A 17,107-nucleotide genomic window follows, 5' to 3' on the forward strand; every position below is an offset into this window, starting at 1 on the left:
GGGCTGTCATAGCCCATCAAAGACTCTAAGGCAGTGGATCTCAACTTTTCCAATGCCGTGACCCCGCAATACAGTTCCTCATGTTGTGGTGACCCCAAACCAAAAATAATTTTGGTGGCTACTTCATAACTGTAATTTTGCTACAGTTATGATTCGGAATGTAAATACCTGATATGCATTATGTATTTTCCGATGGCTTTAGGCGACCCCGCCGGGGTTGCAACCCACAGGTTGAGAACCGCTGCTCTAGGGATTTCCTCAAGGAAATTCCTGCTTCCTCTGTGTATCCAAGCCTTTCCTATGGCCTTTCTGAGGAGAATCTCTAATGGCAACAACAGTGGAGAGCCTCATGTTTCCAAAAGGCACTTCGGGGAATGCTCCTGACAGGAACATATGCCACAAAATGATTTCAACCTCTCTCCCTCTCCCTTTCCTTTCCTTCTTCCTCCATCCATCTATCCCTCCCTTTCTTTCTTTTCCTCCTTTCTCTTTTCCAGGGAAAAACACTGTGTTATGTACTAGCCAGTGAGCTCAAAAACAGGCAGATTAGATATCGACGATATCTAAGCGAGAAGAGGCGGCAAGATGGTGCTGGAGTAGGCAGACGTACCAACTTCCACCTCCCAGAACCAAAGAGGATTACAACTTAATTTTAAGAACAATCATCTTGAAAAACCAACTTTGGACTAAACAAAGGAGGACTCTTTAACCAAGGATCACTGAAGAAGCCACACTGAGACTGGCAGGAAAAGCGGAAACACGGAGAGGGCTGCCCAGCTCCCGGGAGTGAGTGGCAGCCGGAGGGACTTGCATGACTGAAGGGGAGCTTAGCAGAGAGGGGAGGGTCCTGGGCCCCAGGAACAAAGTCCCAGCCTGCAGCCCCAGAGCCTAGAAGAGGCGCATGGACAGTATTTAGCTGCAAAACAAGCCAGGACACTGTTTGCGAGAAAGAGACAGATTTCTCAGACCCAGGATTCATCTTAAAGGGTCTGCGCAGAAAACCTCTTACACAACCACTCACCTGGGACTCTGGGGAAAGGGGAGAGCTGAGAGGACCAGAGTAGCAGGAAGAGAGTATAATCTAGGAGGCAAAAGCAAAAACACTTTGAGGGACAGCCACCCTAACCTCTGGGCTGAGTCACTTCCCAAATCTAAACTGAATATTTTTCCTGGAACCAGCAATACCAGCAAAGGGAAGCAGGACACCAGACAAACAGAAGCTCTCCTGCTGCATTCAGAGCACAGTCCCTTAGAAGCAGGGAGACATCAGGGATACAGTATTGAGTGCTAAGGTTTAAGCTGCATCAACACCCCCACACTGCTGAGTGCTAACCAGAGGGCAGGCGGCAGCAGGATGTGGGAGCACATCCCATGGGGGGGGGCAGAAGCCAGGGGCTAGCCACAGCTGCGGCTGCAGCTGCAGCCCGCCCGGATGCACACAGTCCTACCCTGCAGGGGTGGAGGTGGGGGGCCGGTTGCGGCCCTGAAAGGGGCACACAAAGCGATCCAACCCATGGCCATGGGTCAGGAACGAGAGTGGTCCTGCCTATATTCCTGCCCGCAGTGGCAAAGCAAAAGCCAGGGAACCAAGTGAGATTTGCAGCTGGGTACAGGAGCGCAGCCCCACCCGCTGGGGTGGGGTGGAGGCAGGGGCTCGGCCAGGGATTGCAGTCCAGGCACATGAACACAGTTCTGCCTGCAGAGGCAAGGCAGAAGCCGCAGTGACCACCAAAGCACGTTGGCACTAGCAATGCCCATGCCCCAACGCCTGAGGTGGCAGCAGAGGGGGTGGCGGGCCTGCAGAAAGACCACACCTAGGGAACTCCTGTGGCCACATCCTTCTTATACACAGACAAAATGGGAAGGCAGAGAAATGCAACTCAAATGAATCAACAAGAGAAATACCCAGGAAAAAATCTGAATGACATGGAAATAACCAAATAACCAGATGCAGAGTTTAAAATAATGATTGTTAGGATGCTCAAAGATCTTAGAGCAATAATGGATGGACATAACGAGCACCTAAATCAGGGGTCAGGAACCTTTTTGGCTGAGAGAGCCATGAACACCACATATTTTAAAATGTAATTCCATGAGAGCCATACAACGATCCATGTACATTACTCATTATCCAATAAAAATTTGGTGTTGTCCCGGAGGACAGCTGTGATTGGCTCCAGCCACCTGCAACCAAGAACATGAGTGGTAGGAAATGAATGGATTGTAATACATGAGAATGTTTTATATTTTTAACGTTATTTTTTTATTAAAGATTTGTCTGTGAGCCAGATGCAGCCATAAAAAGAGCCACATCTGGCTCATGAGCCATAGGTTCCCAACCCCTGACCTAAATAAAGAGATAGCAAGTATAAAAAAGGACATTGAAATAATAAAAATAATCAGTCAGAAATGACAAATACAATATCAGAAATTAAGACCACATTAGAAGGAATTAAAAGCAGAGTGGATGAAGCTGAGGATCGAATCAGTGAGTTAAAGGACAAGATAAATGAAAGCATGGAAGAAGAGCAGAAAAAGAAAAGAGGCTCAAAAAGTCTGAGGAAACTCTAAGAGAACTCTGTGATAACATGAAGAGAAATAACATCTGTATCATAGAGGTTCCAGAAGGAGAAGAGAAAGAACAAAGGATAAAGAATCTGATTGAAGAAATCATAGCTGAAAACTTCCCTATTGATAAAGAAAAAAGTCACACAAGTCCAAGAAGTACAGAGAGTTCATTAAGGATGAACCCAAAGAGGCCTACACCAAGAAATATCATAATTAAAATACAAAAATTTAAAGATAAAGAAAGAATACTAAAACCTGTAAGAGAATAGCAGTCTATTACCTACAGAGGAGCCCCCATAAGGATGACATCTGACTTCTCAACAGAAACATCAGAGACCAGAAGAAAATGGCAAGAAATAGTCAAAGTAATACAAAACAAGAGCCTACAATCAAGACTTCTTTATCCAGCAAGGCTATCATTTAAAATTGAAGGAGAAATAAAAAGTTTCTCAGACCAAAAAACAAAAAAAAAACTCAAGGAATTCATTACAACCAAACCAATGCTATAAGAAATGTTAAGGGGCCTGCTGTAAACAGAACAAAGGAGGGGGTAACTAGTAAAAGAGGAATGTAAATTTAAAGAATAAAAATACATTAAACAACTACATATCAATAATAACTTTAAATGTAAATGGATTAAATACTACAATCAGAAAACATAGGGTAGCTGCATGAATAAGAAAACAGGACCCGTACATATGCTGTCTACAAGAGACCCACATCAGAACAAAAGATACACATAGACTGAAAGTAAAGGGATGGAAAAAAATATTTCATGCAAATAGAATTGAAAAAAAAGCTGGGTTAGCAATACTTATATCAGACAAAATAGACTTTAAAACAAAGGCTATAGTAAGGGATAAAGAAGGTCACTACATAACGGTAAAGGGAGCAATTCAACAGGAAGATATAACTATTATAAATATCGATGCACCTAGTATAGGAGCATCTAAGTATATAAAGCAGATTTTGATGGGCATAAAGGGCGAGATCAACAGAAATACTATAATAGTAGGGAAATTTAATACTCCACTAACATCACTGGATAGATCCTCAAGAAAGAAAATTAACAAAGATACAGCAGACTTAAAGGATAGACTAGACCAACTAGATTTAATAGATATCTTCAGAACCTTTCACCCTAAAGAGGCAGAATATACATTCTTTTCAAGTGCTCATGGTACATTCTCTAGGATAGACCACATATTAGGGCACAAAAGTGGTCTCAACAAATTTAAGAAGATTGAAATGATATCAAGCACTTTCTCTGATCACAATGGCATGAAACTAGAAATCAACTACAATAGAAAAACTGAAAAACACTCAAACACTTAGAAACTAAATAGCATGTTATTAAATAACAAATGAGTTAACAATGAGATCAAGGAAGAAATAAAAAATTTCCTTGAAATAAATGAAAATGAACATACAACAACTCAAAATTTATGAGACATAGCAAAATCAGTCCAGAGAGGGAAGTTCATAGCACCACAGGCATACTTTAAGAAGCTAGAAAAAGCTCAAATAAACAATTTAACCCTGCATCTAAAAGAACTAGAAAAAGAACAGCAAGTAAAACCCAGAGGAAGTAGAAGGAAGGAAATAATAAAGATCAGAGCAGAAATAAATGACATAGAGGCTAAAAAAACAATACAGAGGATCAATGAAACCAAGAGCTGGTTCTTTGGAAAGGAAAACAAGATAGATGAACCATTAACCAGATTCACCAAGAAAAAAGAGAGAGGACTCAAATAAATAAAATTAGAAATGAGAGAGGAGAAGTAACAACTCACACAGCAGAAATACAAAGGATTGCAAGAAAATACTATGAAGAACAGTATGCCATAAAATTAGACAACCTAGAAGCCCTGGCCGGTTGGCTCAGTGGTAGAGCATCAGCCTGGCATGCAGGAGTCCTAGATTTGATTCTCGGCCAGGGCACACAGGAGAAGCGTCCATCTGCTTCTCCACCCCTCCCCCTCTCCTTCCTGTCTCTCTCTCTCTTCCCCTCCCACAGCTAAGGCTCCACTGTAGCAAAGTTGGCCCGGGCACTGAGGATGGCTCCATGGCCTCTGCCTCAGGCACTAGAATGGCCCTGGTTGCAACAGAGCAACACCCTAGATGGGCAGAGCATCGCCCCCAGGTGGGCATGCCGGGTGGATCCCGGTCAGGTGCATGCAGGAGTCTGTCTGACTGCCTCCCCGTTTCCAACTTCTGAAAACTACAAAAAAAAAAATTAGACAACCTAGATGAAATGGACAAATTCCTCGAAACATATAATCGTTCAAAAAACAATCTGGAAGAATCAGAAAACCTAAACAGACTAATTTCATGAAATGAGATTGAAACAGTTATAAAACACTCCTAACAAACAAAAGTCCTGGGCCAGATGGCTTCACAGGAAAATTTACCAAATATTCAAAGAAAAACTAACTCCTATCTTTCTCAAGCTATTTCAAAAAATTTAAGAGGAGGGAAGAATTCCAAACTCCTTTTATGAGATGAGCATAATACTGATTTCAAAACCAGGCAAAGACACTAAAAAGAAAGAAAACTATAGTCCAATATCCCTGATGAACTTAGATGCTAAAATTCTCTACAAAATATTAACAAACCGGATCCATCAATACATGAAAAAAATCATACATCATGATCAGGTGGGATTTATTCTAGGGAGACAAGGCTGGTACAATATCTGCAAATCAATCAATGTGATTCAACATATAAACAGAAGAAAGGATAAAAATCACATGATAATATCAATAGATGCAGAAAAAGCATTTGATAAAATCCAGCACCCATTTATGATCAAAACTCTCAGCAAAGGAGAGAAACAGGGATCATACCTCAACATGATAAAGGACATCTATGACAAAGCCAAAGACAACATCATAATCAATGGGCAAAAATGAAAAGAAATCCCCTTAAGATCAGGAACAAGATAGGGGTGCCCCCAATCACCACTCTTATTCAACATATTTCTGGAAGTCCTAGCCACAGCAATCAGACAAGAAGAAGGATAAAAGGCATTCAAATTGGAAAAAAAGAAGTAAAACTATCATTATTTGCTGATGATACAAGACTATACAGAAAACGTTGAAGTCTCAGTCAAAAAACTACTGGACCTGATAAATGAATTCAGCAAGGTGGCAGGATATAAAATCAATATTCAGTAATCAGTGGCATTTATATGAACCAACAATGAACTGTCTGAAAGAGAAATTAAAGAAACAATCCCTTTCACTATTGCAATAAAAAAAAATAAAGTACTTAGTAGTAAATTTAACCAAAGAGGTTAAAGATTTGTACTCGGAAAATTATAAAGCATTGATAAAGGAAATCATGGAAGATACAAAGAAGTGGAAGCATACACCGTGTTCATGGATAAGAAGAATAAACATCATTAAAATGTCTATATTACCCAAAGCAATCTATAAATTCAATGCAATTTCTATTAAAATACCAATGGCATACTTCAAAGATATAGAACAAATATTCAAAAAATGTATATGGAACCAAAAAAGAACACAAATAGCCTCAGCAATTCTGAAGAACAATAAAGTGGGAGGTATCACACTTCCTGATATCAAGTTATACCAAAGGTCAACGTACTCAAAACAGCTTGTTACTGGCATAAGAACAGGCATATAGATCAATGGAACAGAACAGAGAACCCAGAAATAAACCCACACCTCTATGGACAATTGATACTTGACAAAGCAGTTAAGAGCATACAATGAAGTAAAGACAGTCTCTTTAACAAATGGTGTTGGGAAAATTGGACAGGTACTTGCAAAAAAAAATGAAACTGGATCACCAACTTACACCATTCACAAAAATAAACTCAAAATGGATAAAAGACTTAAATGTAAGTCATGAAACCATAAACATCCTGGAAGAAAACATAGGCAGTAAACTCTCCGATATATCTCGTAGCAATATTTTTGCTGATTTGTCTCCACGGGCAAGTGAAATAAAGGAAAGGATGAACAAATGGGACTATATCAAACTAAAAAGCTTTTGCACAGCTAAAGACAATAAGAACAGCCTGGCCTGTGGTGGCGCAGTGGATAAAGCGTCAACCTGGAAACACTGAGGTTGCCGGTTCAAAACCCTGGCTTGCCTGGTCAAGGCACATATGGGAGTTGATGTTTCCTGCTCTTCCCCTTTCTCTCTCTCTCTCTCTTTCTCTCTCTCCCCCTTAAAATGAATAAATAAATAAATAAAAATTTAAAAAATAAATACCTTTATATTAACTCAAAAAATATTTTTTTTAAAAAAAGACAATAAGAACAGAATAAAATGACAAACCACATAATAGGAGAATATATTCGCCAATATGTCTGATAAGGGGTTAATAACCAAAATTTATAAAGAACTTGTAAAGCTCAACACCGGGAAGGTAAACAATCCAATCAAAAAATGGGCAAAAGAAATGAATAGACACTTCTCCAAAGAGAACATACAAATGGCCAATAGACATATGAAAAAATGCTCAATATCACTAATCATTAGAGAAATGCAAATTAAAACCACAGTGAGATACCACCTCACACCTGTCAGAATGGTGCTCATTAACAAAACAACACAGAATAAGTGCTGGCGAGGGTGTGGAGAAAAGGGAACCCTCCTGCACTGCTGGTGGGAATGCAGACTGGTGCAGCCACTGTGGAAAACAGTATGGAGATTCCTCAAAAAATTAAAAATGAAACTGCCCTTTGACCCACTTTTAGGAATATATCCTATGAATACCAAATCACTGATTCAAAAGAAGAAATGCACCCCATGTTTACTGCAGCATTGTTTACAATAGCTAAGATCTGGAAACAGCCCAAGTGTCCATCAGTGGACGAGTGGATTAAAAAGCAGTGGTACATATACACAATGGAATACTATGTGACCTTGAGGAAGAAGGAAATCTTACCTTTTGCGACAACATGGATGGACCTGGAAACTACATATTATGCTAAGTGAAATAAGCCAGGTAGGGAAAGAAAAATACCATATGACCTCACTCATTTGAGGAATCCAATGACCAATGTGAACTGAGCAACGGAACAGATGCAGAGGCAGGATCAAAGAGACCAGAGGGAAAGTGGTCAGAGGGAAAGTAGAAGATGGGATCAGAGAAGGGAAAGAGATTAATGAAATTATATATACATAACACAGCATTATAGAGAACAGGACAGCAAATCCTGGAGGAAAGGGGGGAAGGCAGTGGGGGGAGGAAATGGGGGGGGCGAGGGTAATAAGGGTGTGGAGGAAGATATATTCAGGGGGACACTTGAATCTATGTAAACACAAATTAAAATCATAAATAAAAAAATAAAAAAACAGGCAGAATAATTTTTCACCGTGGGATTGAGTGTAAGAACAATATGGAACATTTCTAGCACCCTGGAAGGTGCTGCCTACCACCCCCGTCACCCTGCCCCTCCAAAGGTATCTACTACTCTGACATCGGTCTCACAGATGATGTTTGCCAATTTTTAAAGATCATATAAATTAAGTAATACGGTGTGTATAGTTTTCTTTCAAAACACAATATATTTTTGGCTTGTTGTTGTTTATAGATATACATACTCTTGCACAGTTTTTATTTTGTGAAACTACCAAAAACCTTGAGCATCACAGGGGTCTGAGACAGCACTGGACTGAGCTCCTCCAGTCAAAGGAGGAAACTGAGGCCCAAGAGGTGAAGTGGTTTGTTTCAGGACACACATGTTTGGTCAGAGATATAACCTTGGGCATCTCCTTCCAGCCCAGACCCCTGTCCCTGCCACCTGTTCAAGTGATTTGTAGGACGTCTCTGTGGATAGGAAGTCCCCCGTCCTCACGGTCTACTGGTATTCAGATTTACTGCAGCTCGATTGTTCTTAACCATAAAGCTTCAGATGTTAGGGTGTGAGGAGCAGGTTATGCAGGGGGACTTGCGAAGGTGGCAGATGGCAGACAGAATTCTCATCCTATGGACTTCGTCTCAGTGAAGTCCTGCCACTCTCAACTTTGCAGGCTTACAAAAGGGTTTCATCAGCACACTAAAGCTAACCCAGCCCTGGGGAATGGCCATACATTGCTCAGCCTCATAGAAAATGAGAGGACAAGTACAAAATACCAGTGTATTCATTTACAAAGAGAAAGTCAACAGCAATGCAGTCCAGATGTTTCTGTAGCCCAGACAGTTAACAAATAAGTCACACGGGCTAAGTACAAGTCTGATTTATTCTCCTTACCAGGGTGGAAGGGACCCATTTCTCCACTTCCCATGTGCTATGTGGCCACTATCCTGCAGCCTTGGTGTCAGGGTGACTGCAGAGGAATGGGAACCTCAAGCCAGACTAGCTCCAGCCTGAGGTTGCCTGGGGAAATGTCGGCTCAGAATGGCAGATCTTCACATTTTGCATGGGAAGAAAAACTTGGTATTTATATAACATCAAAGTTTTAAATATTGCCTCAGAATTCTTTTCACACTCTGTAGATTAAATAAGCATTTCTTTAAGTTGGTTTAATTTCCACTCCTGCCGTGGTAGAGTCACCACACACTCTCTCTTTGTAGACCAACAACACGGAAAGTCCAGCTATCAGAGCGTGGTCAAGACGCAGGATGTGGAATTAGAGTACCAGGGAGGTGAACCAGCTTCTATCCCTTATAGCTGTGACCTGGAACAAATTATCTAACTCTCTGTTCCTTGTCTGTAAATTAGAGAAAGTATGCATACCTCAAAGAGTTTTATTAATGAGTTATATGTACAAAACACTGTCTTACATAGTTAAGTGCTTAGTACATATCAGCAATCATTAATATTATTATTATTGAGCAGGACATTCTCAGGGTTCAAAATAGTCAACCTCAAGAAGTTTCTCACCAGTCCTGAAGCCTGAGGTATCTTCATCCACTGTAGAGACGTCAAGGCAAGAAAATCAGAGATGGCCAAGCTTGGGTGACACCACAGTTTTCCTAGACATCTCCATGGTGTTGATGACCACAGAGCCAATCGATCCCCTTCGTGATAGACACTTACTTTCCTAGATAAACAAACATACCTTCAATCAAGTTCCAATCAACTTATTTTTATTTATTAATTTCAGCAAGAGAGGATGTGAGAGAGAGAGAAAGAGAGACAGGAACATCAAGCTGTTCCTGTATGTGCCCAAACTGGGAATCAAACAGGCAACCTCTGTGCTTCAGGACGATGCTCTAACCCAGGGGTCCCCAAACTTTTTACACGGGGCCAGTTCACTGTCCCTCAGACCGCTGGAGGGCCGGACTATAAAAAAAACTATGAACAAATCCCTATGCACACTGCACATATCTTATTTTAAAGTAAAAAAACAAAACAGGAACAAATACAATATTTAAAATAAAAAAAATAATAAATTTAAATCAAGAAACTGACCAGTATTTCAATGGGAACTATGGGCCTGCTTTTGGCTAATGAGATGGTCAATGTGCTCCTTTCATTGACCACCAATAAAAGAGGTGCCCCTTCCGGAAGTGCAGCGGGGGCCGGATAAATGGCCTCAGGGGGCCACATGTGGCCCGCGGGCCGTAGTTTGGGGACCCCTGCTCTAACCAATCGAGTTATCTGGCCAGGGCTCTTGACATTTCATTTTTTGAATTACTTTTAATTACACAGTAATGCATTATAATGCACTTCATTATATGTTCTCATTGCAAAAAAACTTAAAACTTTACAAATAATAGTGAAATCTGGTCCTTTTATTGTGGTCAAATATACACAACATAAAACTGCCCATTTTAACCACTTTTCAGTGTACACTGGAATTAAGTACATTCACAATGTTACCCATTCATTACCACTGTCCACATCTAGAACTTTTCATCTGAAATCCTGTTTTGAAACTCTTGGTCCCAATCCTAGTCCTCTCTTTTTTGGGTTTGGCATGTGTGTAATTTCAGACAATATTTTCTCTTTTTTTTTTTCTTTGTGTTTTTCTGAAGCTGGAAACGGGGAGGCAGTCAGACAGACTCCTGCATGCGCCCGACCGGGATCCACCCAGCATACCCACCAGGGGGCGATGCTCTGCCCATTTGGGGCATCGCTCTGTTGCGACCAGAGCCACTCTAGCACCTGGGGTAGAGGACATGGAGCCATCCCCAGCGCCCAGGCCATCTTTTGCTCCAGTGGAGCCTCGGCTGCGGGAGGGGAAGAGAGAGACAGAGAGGAAGGAGAGGGGGAGGGGTGGAGAAGCAGATGGGTGCTTCTCCTATGTGCCCTGCCGGGAATCGAACCTGGGACTTCCACACACCAGGCCAACGCTCTACCACTGAGCAAACTGGCCAGGGCCTTCTTTTATAGAGGATCAACCACATATCCTACATGCTGGATGGGCACAGTAACCCAGCATGGAAAGAATCACTGAAGGGTATTTTACTTACTCCTAATCTTTCAAAATCATTAACAAGCAATACAATGACAGTATTGTTTCAAAGGAGGCAATCAGCACATGGGAGACTATCATCTGAGCAATTAAATACTCAACTATGTATTCTACATCCTCTGTGAATGGGAAATTAGGTGCTTTCTGCAAAGACATGGTATTAATAGAGACAATAAAATTTCACATTTGTAAATATCTTTACTTTCTTTGAGTAGAAATAAATTTTAACAATGTCTATTCAAGCTAGCCACAAATATTGTCATTTATGGTTTTGGTTTTAACTTAAAATAAAAAATAGAAAGAGACGCCTGACCAGGCAGTGGCACAGTGGATAGAGAGTCGGACTGGGATGTGGAAGACCCAGGTTCGAGACCCCGAGGTCACCAGCTTGAGCACGGGCTCATCTGGTTTGAGCAAAAGCTCACGAGCTTGAGCCCAAGGTCACTGACTCGAGCAAGGGGTTACTCGGTCTGCTGAAGGCCCACGGTCAAGGCACATATGAGAAAGCAATCAATGAATAACTAAGGTGTTGCAACGCGCAATGAAAAACTAATGATTGATGCTTCTCATCTCTCCGTTCCTATCTGTCTGTCCCTGTCTATCCCTCTCTCTGACTCTCTCTCTCTCTCTGTCTGAAAAAAAAAAATTAGAGACATCCTCTTTGTAATACATTATATAATAAACAAATGCTACAACTATATAAAAATTCTAAATAAAATAAAATATGAGAGTATAGTTAGAGATCTGACTTAGAAAAAAGAAAATAAGAAGGAAGAGGACAAGCAAGGGGCATTCCCCACCTAGATGGCAGTGACTTTGTGTCCAATGACTCAGGAAGTGATCATATCTGATCCCATCTTGCCGGACAGAGTTTGAACAGTCCATGGGAATAGAATGGGCCTCATTGAAACAGAGAACTGAAACTAAAACCATACATATAACCTGGCCTTTGGAGGAGTGGACCTCTCAGTGAATGAGGGGACTAGAAAAATTAAACCCAGTAGCCCATGGAAGTGACAGGAAACTCTCTCTCCCCCACAGCTTTAGGTAGAAAACAAAACAAAAGTACTTGTAAGGAGTCCAAATTCTAGACCAAAGTGGGTGGCATCCCAGTTCATACTACCAGTTCAGATAAAAGACTCTAAATGTGACTACAAAACAAGTATGTTTATAATCATTAGAAATATAGAAAGAGAAATAAAAGCCATGAAAGGTAATTATTAAAAAAAGATACTTTATAGCTACTATTAACAAGACAGGTAATAACAAGTGTTGGAGAGGCTGTGGAGAAAAAGGAACCCTCATACACTGTTGGTGGGAATGTAAAGTAGTACAACCATTATGGAAGAAAGTATGGTGGTTCCTCAAAAAACTGAAAATAGAATTACCTTATGACCCAGCAATCCCTCTACTGGGTATATACCCCAAAAACTCAGAAACATTGATACGTAAAGACACATGCAGCCCCATGTTCATTGCAGCATTGTTCACAGTGGCCAGGACATGGAAACAACCAAAAAGCCCATCGATAGATGACTGGATAAAGAAGATGTGGCACATATACACTATGGAATACTACTCAGCCATAAGAAATGATGACATCGGATCATTTACAGCAAAAGGGTGGGATCTTGATAACATTATACAAAGTGAAATAAGTAAATCAGAAAAAAACAGGAACTGCATTATTCCATACGTAGGTGGGACTTAAAAGTGAGACTAAGAGACATTGATAAGAGTGTGGTGGTTACGGGGGGAGGGGGGAGAGGGAGAGGGAAAGGGGGAGGGGGAGGGGCACAAAGAAAACTAGATAGAAGGTGACAGAGGACAATCTGATTTGAGGTGATGGGTATGCAACATAAGTGAATGACAAGATAACCTGGAGTTGTTATCTTTGAATATATGTATCCTGATTTATTGATGTCGCCCCATTAAAAATAAAATTATTTAAAAAAAAAGATACTTTAAAAATGGAAAATGTGGTCTGGTAGTGGTGCAGTGTTGACTTAGGACGTTGAAGTTGCAGGGTTTTTGTGTGTGTGTGTTTTTAAGTGAAAAGAGGGGAGACAGACACAATCCTGCATGTGCTCCAACAGGAATCCACCTGGCAACCTCTTTCTGGGGCCGATACTCAAATCAACTGAGCTATCCTCAGCACCTGAGGCCAATGGTCAGATCAACCAACCTATCCTCAGCACCCAGGCTGAGGGTCAAACCAAAATCAAGCCACAGGCTGCAAGAGGGAAAGAGAGAGGGAAGGGGAAGAGGGAGGGGAAGAGAAGCAGATGGTCACATCTGTGTGCCCTGACCAGGAATTGAACCCAGGATGCCCATGTCAGGTCAATGCTGCATCCTCTGAGCCAGTCCACCGCCACTGAGGTCCCAGGTTTGAAACCCCAAGGTTTCCAGCTTGAATATGGGCTCATCCGGCTTGAGAATGGTGTCACCAGCTTGCGTGTGGGATCACTGACATGATCCCAAGGTCACTGGCTTGAGCAAGGAGTCACTGGCTCAGCTGGAGCCCCTGGTCAAGGCACATATGAGAAGCAATCAATGAACAACTAAAGTGCTGCAAGATGCTTCTCATCTCTCTCCCTTCCTGTCTGTCTGTCGCTTACTCTCTCTTGCTTTCTCTCACACATTCACATGCAAAAAATTAAAAAGAAAAATATGGTAATTAAAATTTAAGCTAAGTATTTGGATTAATATTAGACAAGAATGAAGATAATTAATGAACTGGAAGACAATTATAAAGTATATAGAAATAGGAAAATAGAATGCAGTTAAGAGATACGTAAAATGGAATGGAAAGTATCTTTGCCTTATAGGAATTTTTTTTAAAAAGTGAAATGATCTTTGAATATAATGGCTAATGATATTTTAGAATTGGTAAAAAACACACAGTACTGAACAGGAAAATAAAAATAAATTCCAAATACATAATAATGAAAGTATAAAACCCAAAGACAAAGAGAAAACCTGAAAGCAAGCAGATAAAAGACAGACTGCATATGAAAGAATATTAATTACTTTAGTGGCATATTTAGTCATAAGCAACAATAGAAGCCAGTAGTAAAGAGGCCGGCATACCTCTTCTGTGAAGAGCCAGATGATAAATATTTTTAGGCTTTTTGAGCCACAAGTTCTTTGAGCAGCTACTCACCTCTGCAACTATACCACAATAACAACCAAAGACAATATGAACACAAATGAGCATGACTGTATTGCAATAAAATTTTACTTATGGACACTGAAATTTGAGTATACAAAAATAAACAATGGGCTGAATTTGGCCTATGTGCTATAGTTTCCCAACCCCCAGAATAGTATTTTTTAAATGCAAAAGGGAAAATAACTATTAATCTAGAATTTTATACCTAGCTAAACAATCATTTAAAAAGAAGGTGAAATAAACACAATTTCACACAAAAAAATGAAAGCAATTTCCAAAAAACCTGGTTGAAAGAACTAATAAAACGTATATATGAAGAAGAATAAAATTAAAATCAGGAAGGAGTAGAATACAAGAGGAAATGTTGAGGGGAGAAAAGTAAACATGCAGGTATAACTAAATAAGAATCGATGGCAAAAAAAAAAAGTGATGACAAAGAAAACCAAATAGAACAGTGGTAGTCAACCTGGCCCTACCGCCCACTAGTGGACGTTCCATCTTTCAAGGTGGACGGTAGCGGAGCAACCAAAGTATAAATAAAAAGATAGATTTAACTATAGTAAGTTGTTTTATAAAGATTTATTCTGCCAAACTTAGCGAAAATCCAACATAAAGTACTTGGTAAGTAATTATTATGATATGCTTTAACTTGCTGTAACTCTGCTTTATAAATTTTTTAAAGTAAAGTTACTTCCCTACTTTATAAATCACCATTACTATGGAACCGGTGGGCAGTTAGAAAATTTTACTACTAACAGAGATACAAGAGTGGGCGGTAGATATAAAAAGGTGGACTACCCCTGAAATAGAAGGTGACGGAAGACAATCTGACTTTGGGTGATGGGTATACAACATAATTAAATGTCAAAATAACCAGGAAATGTTTTCTCTGAATCTATGTACCCTAATTAATCAGTCACCCCATTAAAATTAATTAAAAAATAAAATAAAAAAAAAGTGATGATAAAGTTTGCCTAAAAAACAAAAGCTGAATTGAATTACCAGACAATCAAAACTTGTGAGGTAGACGTAAAGTCTTATGGATGCTTATATCTTTGAGAGAAGGCTAGAGACAATTAATTTTAAACTTTGTTAAATCAATTATGTATAGTTATAAATGTAAAAAATTATTTAAAAGAAATCTTTTTATTTTAGTAGCTATTTGTTTATTTTGTTAGGTAATTTCTCTTTATAGTGATAAAAAATCTGATTCAATTTATTTCACATTTGAAAAGTGCGATAAGCCTGACCAGGTGGTGGCTCAGTGGATAGAGCGTTGGACTGGGATGTGGAGGATCCAGGTTCGAGACCCCGAGGTCACCAGCTTGAGCGTGGGCTCATTGGGTTTGAGCAAGGTTCACTAGCTTGAGCCCAAGGTCATTGGCTCAAGCAAGGGGTCACTCAGTTTGCTGTAGCCCCCCAGTCAAGGCACATATGAGAAATCAATCAATAAACAACTAAGGGACCGCAACAAAGAACTGATGTTTCTCATCTCTCTCCCTTCCTGTCTGTCTGTCCCTATCTGTCCCTCTCTCTGACTCTCTGTCTCTGCCACACAAAAAAAGTAAGATAAAAATATTTAAATAATATTGGTGGCACAGAGCTATGGCAAATATTTTTATATGTTACAAATGACTTCAGTTTGAGAAATCAGCACAAAATTTTTTTCAAAAGCAATATATGCAGATATATATGTGATATTTTTACATCCATACACATATAAATATATATATATTCCAAACACCAAGAGACTGAAGCAGTCAAAATTTTCTTAACCAATGAGCTATCAATACATGGAAAGATGTGGAATAACCTTAAACGCATATTAATAAGTGAGAGAAGACAATCTGAAGAGACTGCTATGTATTATATGACTCCAATGATACGACATTCTTGAAAAGTCAAAACTGGGGAAACAAACAAAAAGTAAATTAAGTGGTTGCAAAGGGAAAAAGAGGAGGAAGGAATGATTAGGTAGATCACAGAATTCCTAGGGCAGTGAAACTATTCTTAACCATATTCTAATGGTAGATCTGTGTCACTATGTTATTTGTCAAATCCCATAGAATGTACAACACCAAGAGTGAAACTTGATGTAGATTCTTTGTGTCAATGTAGCTTTATCAAGTGTAACTAACTTACCACTTTCGTGGGGGATGTTGATAGTGGGGAGGCGGCTGTTGCCCAGGAAATAAGAATTCTCTGCACTTTCCAATCAAGTTTGTTATAAACCTAAAATTGCTCCAAGAAATAAAGTCTTTTTTAAAAATTCTCTTAACCATTTGCTTGCATGTAATTAATTTATCCATGTTTGAAGGCACGTCAAGAATTATATCAGCTAACATTTACTGGGTGCTTTACATAGATTTTTTTTCTTTGATCCTACCGAAATACGTAGATATTATTATCCTCGTCTTATAGGTAAAGGCATTGAGGCCAATAGAATTTATGTAATTTATGTAAGATAATTTAAACATGTTTATTTGATAACAAGTCTAGCTGTTTGCTAGTAGTCTACTGATTTATTTTTATATTTTATTACCTGGCTTTAAAATACCTTCAGTAGTTTTTAATAACCTTGGAATTAATTATTTGGGCACTACTGTCCAGAAACGAAGTGATATGGGTTACAAAAACTACAAAACCAGGTCCGGGCTGCGTAAGAGCGCAGCAGCTTGCCTTTTGGCATGCTGGGAATAGTAGTTTTAGGCCTGCCTCTCCTCCCCCGCCCTCACGCACCAGATCCGAGTTTGGTTCCCACTTGCTGGGTCCCAAACTAGACAAATCCAGACCTCCTCGCGCGGTCATCCCAATCCCGAATACTGACCTGGGTGCGTCCCTGACGCACTGGACCCAATTCTCGCCTGCTGGCCGGAAGGCCCGCTCAATCTACCTAACCCGCACCTCCTGGACGCCGCGCTCCACACTCAGCTCTAAGGAGGACGCGTAATCAGGTTACCACAG

At 40.1% G+C, this 17,107-nt stretch overlaps 1 protein-coding gene across 2 annotated transcripts in view; it reads right to left on the minus strand.

The window, feature by feature from the left end:
- The window catches only part of CFAP61 (cilia and flagella associated protein 61), a 384,193-nt gene extending 367,131 nt beyond the window's left edge, over window positions 1-17,062 (minus strand). For both annotated transcript variants that reach the window (XM_066386991.1, XM_066386992.1), the window contains exons 1-2: window positions 16,971-17,062; window positions 9,435-9,594 (exon numbers count right to left, since the gene is read on the minus strand). The gene's annotated coding sequence lies outside the window, so the exon portion shown is untranslated. The remainder of the gene's footprint in view (window positions 1-9,434; window positions 9,595-16,970) is intronic.
- Between the last annotated feature and the right edge of the window lie 45 nt (window positions 17,063-17,107).

Source organism: Saccopteryx leptura, chromosome 5, assembly GCF_036850995.1.
Source record: "Saccopteryx leptura isolate mSacLep1 chromosome 5, mSacLep1_pri_phased_curated, whole genome shotgun sequence".
NCBI lineage: Eukaryota > Metazoa > Chordata > Mammalia > Chiroptera > Emballonuridae > Saccopteryx > Saccopteryx leptura.